Below are 8,465 nucleotides of genomic sequence, written 5' to 3'. Positions count from 1 at the left end.
GCCACTTCACTACTTCCTTCTTTACAACCTCTCTCATTGCAGGGTTCAAGCGACATTGCCTTTCTATCGATCCCATTTTCCCTTTTTCTAGACGAATCTTGTGCATGCAATACGAGGGATTGATTCCTCAAATGTCTGTCAAGGTCCATCCTAAAGCCTTTGCATTGTTTCTCAGGATCTGGATGAGTGCTTCTTCCTTCTCCTTACTCAGCGAAGCAGAAATGATAACTGGTAACGTGTTGTTACCTCCTAAGTAAGCATACGTGAGGTGTACAGGCAACGACTTCAACTCTAGCACGAGAGGTTCTTTCAAGGATGGCTTAGTGCGTTGTGAGGTTCGTTTAGATAACTCGAGTGGTTCAAAATTTGATTCAACGTGAATTGCGGCTCAATCCTCCCCCACATTGCGCCGATTCCAAAATCTTCTTCTTCCAACTCTTCTAGGGGCTTGTGCCAAGGTTCTTACCGTAGTTCCTCAATATATTGGCAATTCTCCATATCACTTGGGTACTTCAACGCATTGAAAACGTTGAACTTTACTTCTTGATCGTCAACCCTGATGGTGAGTTCTCCTTTCTGCACATCAATAAACGTTCACCCTGTTGCGAGAAATGGGCGACCCAAGATGATAGGCACTTCTCTATCAGCTTCATAATCCAATATGATAAAGTTCGCTGGGAAGATAAACTTATCCACTTGCACGAGCACATCCTCTATTTTGCCCTCAGGATGTGTTATCGATCTGTCAGCCAACTGTAGTGTAATCGTGGTTGGTCTTGCGTTGCTGATATCCAACTTTTTAAGGATCGATAAGGGCATTAGATTTATGCTCGCCCCTAAATCGCACAGCGCGTTCCCGACTTTCTTCCCTCCTATTGAGCAGGGCAACGTAAAACTCCTAGGATCCTTCATTTTGGTGGGGATATTGTTTTGAAATAGTGCACTACATTTATACGTTAACGCAACTATTTTATTCTCCCCGATCTTTCTTTTGTTAGCAAGTATATCCTTGAGAAATTTTACATAGCTCGACATTTTTTCCAAAGCTTCTATTAAGGGAATATTGATGTGTAATTGTCGGAGAAAGTCTAAGAACCTCTGAAATTGCTTACTATCATCTTTCTTCTTCAGCTTGGACTGGAAAGGTGGAGGATCCCGCCTTACTTCTTGTTTAATTGGCTGTTCATTGAGGTCCCGTTCTTGCTGTGTTTCATTAGCTGGAGGTTGCGTTGATTTAGAATTCAAGTCTTGAGGAGCTTCATCTTCTATAAGTATACTCACTTCTGGACTGATAATTTTTCCACTACTGATTGATTGGTCATCATCGACAGTTATATCCACTGGTCTTGTTGTTGAATCTAGTACTGGTGGCATAGGGGCTGTTGTTTTACCATTTCTCAATGTCACTACATGACATTGCTCTTTACCTCGTGGCCCCGATGCTCTTGAACTACTAGGCAGCGTACCAGGCGCTTTATTTTTCCACTTAACCGCAAGCTGTTCAATCTGCTCTTCCAAACATCTAAGGCAGGCAGCTTGCGACTGTCTAATTGCCTCGCTCTTTTCGATATAGTGCTTCAATGACATCTTCAGAGATGAGGTACTGTAAGAGGTATCTGATGAGAATGGTTGGTCATATGGTGGTATACCTTGAGAGTTACCTGGGCTACAGTCCGGATTAATGAAGACTAGAGGGTTGCCTCGATCCCTTTGATAACTGTCTTGATGGAAACTATGGCTTCTCTGGTTGTGATTCCCATCCCAACTTAAAGTTGGGTGATCCCACCAACCAGGGTTGTAGTTGTTGCCAAAAGGTTCATTGCAGACAGAGTATACAAACTGTTGATTTCACGGGCAGACGTCCACTGGATGTCCCTCTCCACATTGATCGCAATTCATTGTGGCCACGTGTGTCAACGCATTAACTTGTGCTGAACCCTGAGAGAGATTTCTCTATTGATTAGCCATCATTTGAAGGAGTGAGGTCATCATGGTCATCTGATCTACCAGTGTGCTCATTGTATCAGTTGACACATTGGCACTTTCTACTCTTTCTTACTCTAGACCACTTTCTCAAACCCGGCATCAATCCACTCATCAGAATGTCACGAGATGCGATCTAATATGCTCTTGGCTTCCGTATATGATCTGCCCATTAATCATCCTGCTGCTGAGGCATCAACAACTGCTTTTGTTGATTGATCTAAGTCATTGTAAAAAGTCTCCATCAGAATGCTATTAGGAAGCCCGATATGCGGACAACTCTTCACTAACTGTTTTAAACGCACCCAGGCGGTGCTCAAAGTCTCATAACTTATTTTTTCAAAATTCAACACATCCCCCCGTCTTCTTGCGTTGACGGTTGGAGGGAAGAATCTATTCATGAACTTGCCAACCAACTGTTCCCACGCATTAATCTCATCTGGCTCTAACGACTGAGCCCACCTCTTTGCTTCGTCCCACAATGTATACGGGAAAAGATCTAACCTATGTCCTTCTTGAGTCACATCAGGCATGGAGAATGTGCTGCACATGTCTATAAAACTCGTCAAATGAGCATGTGGGCCTTCTCCTTGTAATCCTATGAATTGCCCCACATTCTAAATCATCTGCTGCAGCATAATCGGTCGTATTTCAAAGCTTACATTCTCCTTAACCATGGGTCTTGAAAATCCGACGCTGCATAGTTCCTCATAGGAATGTTGCAGTTAGCAACAAGAAATATGAAGTCTTGCTCTGGCCAATTTTCCCTTTGATTCCCTGCGGGTACCTCATTATTATTAGCCATGCTTCTTCACCATTTAATTCGGCCCTGATGTGTTTCTACGCGAATAATACATTTGATCTCTTGGTTCGTTTAGAATTACTGGATCACTCTAGAACTCATAAGTCGTCAGACTGCTCTTCGCGATAAACAACCAGTACAAAGAGATCTGTCCTGCAAAATATCACAAACATATTCAACACTAACCGTTACTAATCCCCGACAACGGTGCCATAAACTTGATGACTTGGGATTTGAATGTTCGTAATATGCATGCATGATGATGTGCTACAAGCTCATATTGCCATAAACTTGTAACACAAAAGGTAATCTTATGCTGTGTTGTTGCTCATGCACACTTTATGCGATACTACTTCTAGATATATGCATTATTAATGGGATGCTTGTAGTACGCTCTGCGTTGTCACAAGTTTCCTTGCGTTGAAACCAAGTATAATTTCACCGCCAGTTTCTCGGAATGAACCGAGGTCGAACACAGGGATTGCGTAGTTAATGCGTTATGTTCGTGATATATGCGACCAGGGGTTTTTCAATTAATAAAAGATTGGTTTATTTAAAATTGCGGCAAGTAAAATATGCGGTAAAGTAAAGTTGCGGTAATACAATAAAATGAGATAAAAGTAAACCTAAGCTAATGTGATACAAGATATAGGTTACATGATACATGATACCGAGTTTGAGACTGACTGTGAAGATTATACAAAGAATCGTGTTATGCGGTGGCAAGGTGTTATGTATGAAGCAGAAAGAGAAAAGATAATTAGTAAAAACATCGCAAGTTCATCAATTGCGTTAAAGATATAAGTACGGTTCTGCTTTCCCTTGGCGTATACCTCTCGATGATCGACCGTGTTCCCATATCTCTGTGGTGAAACAGGGATGAACGTAATGAACGTAAGGTTGCTTCCATCTCTAGAAGTACTTCTTGCTTTAGTTAACGCATTCTTCTAACCTTCTCTCAACAGATCAGAATGGCATCTTCACTTTTGCTCTCACAGGTGAAGATGCCGTCTAGCATGCTCTAGCTAAACATATTTATTTCTTTAGCACAAATTAATTTACTTGTTTAATTCATTCTAATTACCAAGGGATTAAGAAAACATTGTGGAGAAAGTGATTAATGGAGGAACGAAAATAGACAAAAAAATGGAGATGAAAATGATCATGACATTTAATTATAGAATCAAGTGTCTGATACATGGTGTGAATGACTTAGACTAAGAAGATGAGATACAATTGATGATAGAGATAGAAACAAATACAGAAGAGTGCCAACGTCTTGACACAGATCTGGATGGAGAAATCGCTTGCCGGTGTATGGAGTGAATGGAAGGATGAGTGTCCCTCTCAAGCTTGCTCAACCGGTAGAGTTGATCTAGGTACAGAGCTTCACAGCGGGGATTTAGAATGATTCGCCCTGAGACTCTCCTCTTGACCTTGCCTCTTTTCTTCCCGGATCTTCTCCGATCAGCACTCAATACAAATATCAAAATAGCCTCGTATCAAGTATATCTTTCAGTGAATTCTCTGAGGTTATTTATAGATGATTGCTCTGACTCTCTGCCGTGTGGTCCCCACTTTATTGTTATGGAAATTTCGAAAATGGTGGAATAAATATTCCTTCTGTTATGCAATCAATCCATCGAAAATGCACAACGGTAAGTTGTACACGTGTCAAAATCCTCCGCGATTGCGTTGCTCATTTGCATCTTTCGATCATATGCTCGCATGCGGTGTTGTTTTTTTTATTACCGCATGCGGTTGAAGTTGCGTTGAACGTAAAGCTCTTGATCGATTTTCGCATGCGCCGTCATTGCGTTAATCATCTATTCATTCCTGAATGATTGGCACAATGCGACGTAGATGTGTTGTTCTTTTTATCTTGAGCCATGAACGCATGCGGTGACTTGATTTCCTGCAAAACAGACTTAAAATATTCTTTTCTACCATCGCAATGGTGTCAGTAGGTGTATTGACGACAATTTATAATTCTTGCATTTCTTAGCCAATTTCCATACAATTGACGCAACTTTCCTTTCTTTCAACTAAAAATGTCTAAATAAAGCAGTATAAATAACTTGTATTTCTACAAGTTATCAAACTTCTGTCTATGAAGGAGGTCCTTTTATTTGTATGGGTGAGAGTGGCCAGATTCGCTGACTCAACATGCCTAATATTTTAGGGATTTATCTGATTGAGAAGCTGAGAACGCAACTACACAAGAAGAAATTCACTCATCCCTAGTGTTAGGGTAAATGGAGAAATTGCTCAGTCGAGAACTGATTCCCGAGCTTGAACAATGTGGCGCCACAACCTCTCCTGGCCCCAGAGGGGTTTGGTTATAGTTGGACTATAACTAATTGTTTATTAGAGAGATCAGTGGTACTTAAGGAGTTAGATGTAACTACAGGAGAAAAACGAGAATTTTGGCCCAGTTGGACTTACGAGCAATTTATAAAGACTCAATGCACTGTTGGTTGGTTATATCCAATAGACAAAGAAATGTATCTATAGTATGAAGAGTACAGTCATCGGTCTTTAGTGGAGTGGCCGACAGTTAATGGAAGTTGTTTAATTTAATTTAAGAGTTTAATTAATTAATCAAGTACCATTGGAGCTTCAATCTACAAGTCTATAAGGTCCCTTCATGAGCTCAATTAGGATTAATGAGAATCAAATTAATTTTGGATTACGAATTGTTTAAATTAATTGAAGGGGATTAATTATATGAGATATAATTAATATAGTTTATGTGATACATTATATTCTAAAATTTATTACATGAGATATAGTTAATATAATGTATATGATACATTATAATATAAAGTTTTATTTGAGAGAAAATAAATATTTGAATATGATTTAAATATGAATTATATGAATAAGATTCATATTAAAAACTATAGGTTAAATTAATGTGAATATAATTCATATTAAATACTATAGGTTAAACAAGAAAATAATAACTAAAGATTATATTATATGTGATATAATTATTATAGGTTATGTGTTATATTAGATATAACATATAGTTTAATATACATATAAATTAAAATTGGTTTTAATTTAATAGTTATTAGGGAGAGAGTTATTTGATAACCTCCCTTCCCCCTCACCCCGCCCCACTTCCCCTCTCTCTCATTTTAACGTGGTGTATAATAGACAGAGGAAGATTATTCACTTTTTCTTCTTCTGAGAAAGATCTACAATTCTCTCTGTGAAATTAATCCTCTCTCAACAAAGCCTTTCTCTCTCCCAACCAAAATTAGTCTCACTAAAGCCCATAACTCTTAGTGATTCTGATGCTTGAGAATAACGGGGAGGAGCTCTTAGTGGTGTCCGCCCTTGATGTTGTGATCGTATGTTCGTGGGTTCGAGTGAGAGTTCAAATTGTTCGTGCAGTACATCGGGAGAGGATTCATGAAGAACTTGGTCTTCGAGGGTAAGTGATCCTCTAATCCCTTCATCATCTCTAACTTTTTCTAAGAAAGCATGCTTAATTAGGACGGTCTAATCCTAGTTTTTGTCCTTTGCATTATACATGTTTTATAAAATTAAAATTGGGGCATGATCCTTTTGCTGCTGGTAGCCACCTACTCTTTAAATTGGTATAAGAGCGTCGATTGACTCCCAATTTAATATTTTCAAACTTTAATTCAGAGTTATGGTAGGTGGAAATTTGCGTTTTGGATGTATGTTCTGTGGTTTTGCACTTTTGATGTTTTCAAGATTGGCAATTAAAATTCTGCTACTTTTATTTTGATTCGGTTTGTAAGGGCCCGTTGTTTTTTGCATAATTTTATTGCAATCGAGTTGTAATTCATGTCCGGGTCGTTCATGATCAAGTTTCAGCTTCAATTTGGTGAAAAACGGAGTAAACATAGTCAATTTTGGCCGATCGAGTGAGGCAGAGCAACCTTTCTACCTTTACGCGACAAGGTAAAAAGCATAGTGTCACTACGTTCTAGTCGCAGCATTGCTACGTTGTAGGGCAGCGTAGCGTCACACTACAACAAGCAAAAGCCAGTATAACAATGTTGTTGTCGAGTGTCATTATGCTTTGAAAGTGAGCCGTGCACGTGAAGAGCCGTCCAGATCATGGGTTCGAGCCTCCCAAGCGGTTTAGCGACAGCTTTCTTTGGGTTTTTTTTTTATTATTATTTGTAATAATTAAGTTATTTGTTGTATTATTCGTTAACTGAATTAATATAAAGTGTTATATTATTTTAATTAATGCTTTAGGATGTCAATCTCGATCAAATGTTGCTTTTAATTATCATAGATGTATGGTTATTTTTTAATTATATATTTGATAGCTCTAAAAAAGAGCTATAATTCATTGTTTAATTTAGGCTCATTAATGGACTTTATGTATTAATTGTCTTTTTTTGTAGGTACCGAGCAACCAAGATGTAGAATTGACCATTTGATGAGAAAGGGGGTTAATTTAAAGTAATTTGGAGTTAATTTGAGCATTTGGGCTTCAAAGAAGAGGAAATGACCAAACTACCCTTGATTGAAGCATCACAATGCTCATACATTCTTAAGTGCAACGCTTCTGTCATAGCATTGCAACGTTATGGATTCTTTGACGCAATTCCCAGTCGTGTGCACATGCCTTTCTTTAGCCCGTACACATGGCAACATTGCAATGGCATTCATAGGGTTGCAACGCTGCTACTTTTTCTATAAATAATTTCTTCAGTTTTAGGTTAAAGGGAATGCTAAAATTCATGGAGGTCGATGAGAGACCTAACTTTCTTCTTTCCCCTTTGTATTTTCAGTACCAATAGGTTAGTTTTATGTTTTATTTTGGGTTATAATCGATGGATTAGATGACCGTTCTTGATTTGTCTATGGATTAAGAGGTAAATCCATCTAATTTCTTTGAGTAAGAGGTTCGATGCAATTTTCTTGGGATTTCTTTGATTGAATTTTACGCTCTTTAATTCCGTGCTTTCTTTGAATCTTGTTGTAATTTAGATTTGCATTTATGTGTTGGACTGATGAACTATCATAATCACATGTCTTAGCTAGTCAAATTTTCAGCCTGCACGTTTTCTTTGTGTTCGTCTGTGCTTAAAATCACCACAGTGGCAAAAGATTAAACATGAATGCTTAGATTTATAGGTTGGTCTTAAGTCTTAGTAATGTACGTTTAATCTAGATTCGAAGAATATGTTGGTTAATTGAATAAGGCTTTCCTGACAATTAATCGATACAATTGAATCCTCGTTCTTAATGCATATAACTTTTAATTCTATATGATCGCTAAGAACCCAGTAGAATTAAGAGCATAGAATTTAATTAGCGTATTTGCTTTCTGACCTTAATTGATAATTAGGACGCTTGATCGATTTTGATTTAATTAGTTGTCGACCTTAGTAGAGACTAGTTAAATCACTTCAATTTGGTAGTTGTGCATGCAAAGAATCGAATGCTTGTTTAATTATCGAGGTCCATGATAGAAATTGTATAGAATTTTTCCTCTTGCTCTAGAAATTGGATGGACTCTATTCCTAAATTACATTTACCTTTTGCATTTTAATTTTCTTCATGTTTTCAAATTAACCAAAAATCAAAACCCCAGTTTTTATTGCTTTTTCACTGTCAATTTTAGTTTAAGAGAGATTTAATTCTTGGCTTCCCTATAGTTCAACCCTGCATTTACCACTATTGC

This window comes from Benincasa hispida, chromosome 7, assembly GCF_027475165.1.
Source record: "Benincasa hispida cultivar pf3 chromosome 7, pf3_genome.v1.1, whole genome shotgun sequence".
NCBI lineage: Eukaryota > Viridiplantae > Streptophyta > Magnoliopsida > Cucurbitales > Cucurbitaceae > Benincasa > Benincasa hispida.
Note: the sequence above shows the minus strand (reverse complement) of the source record.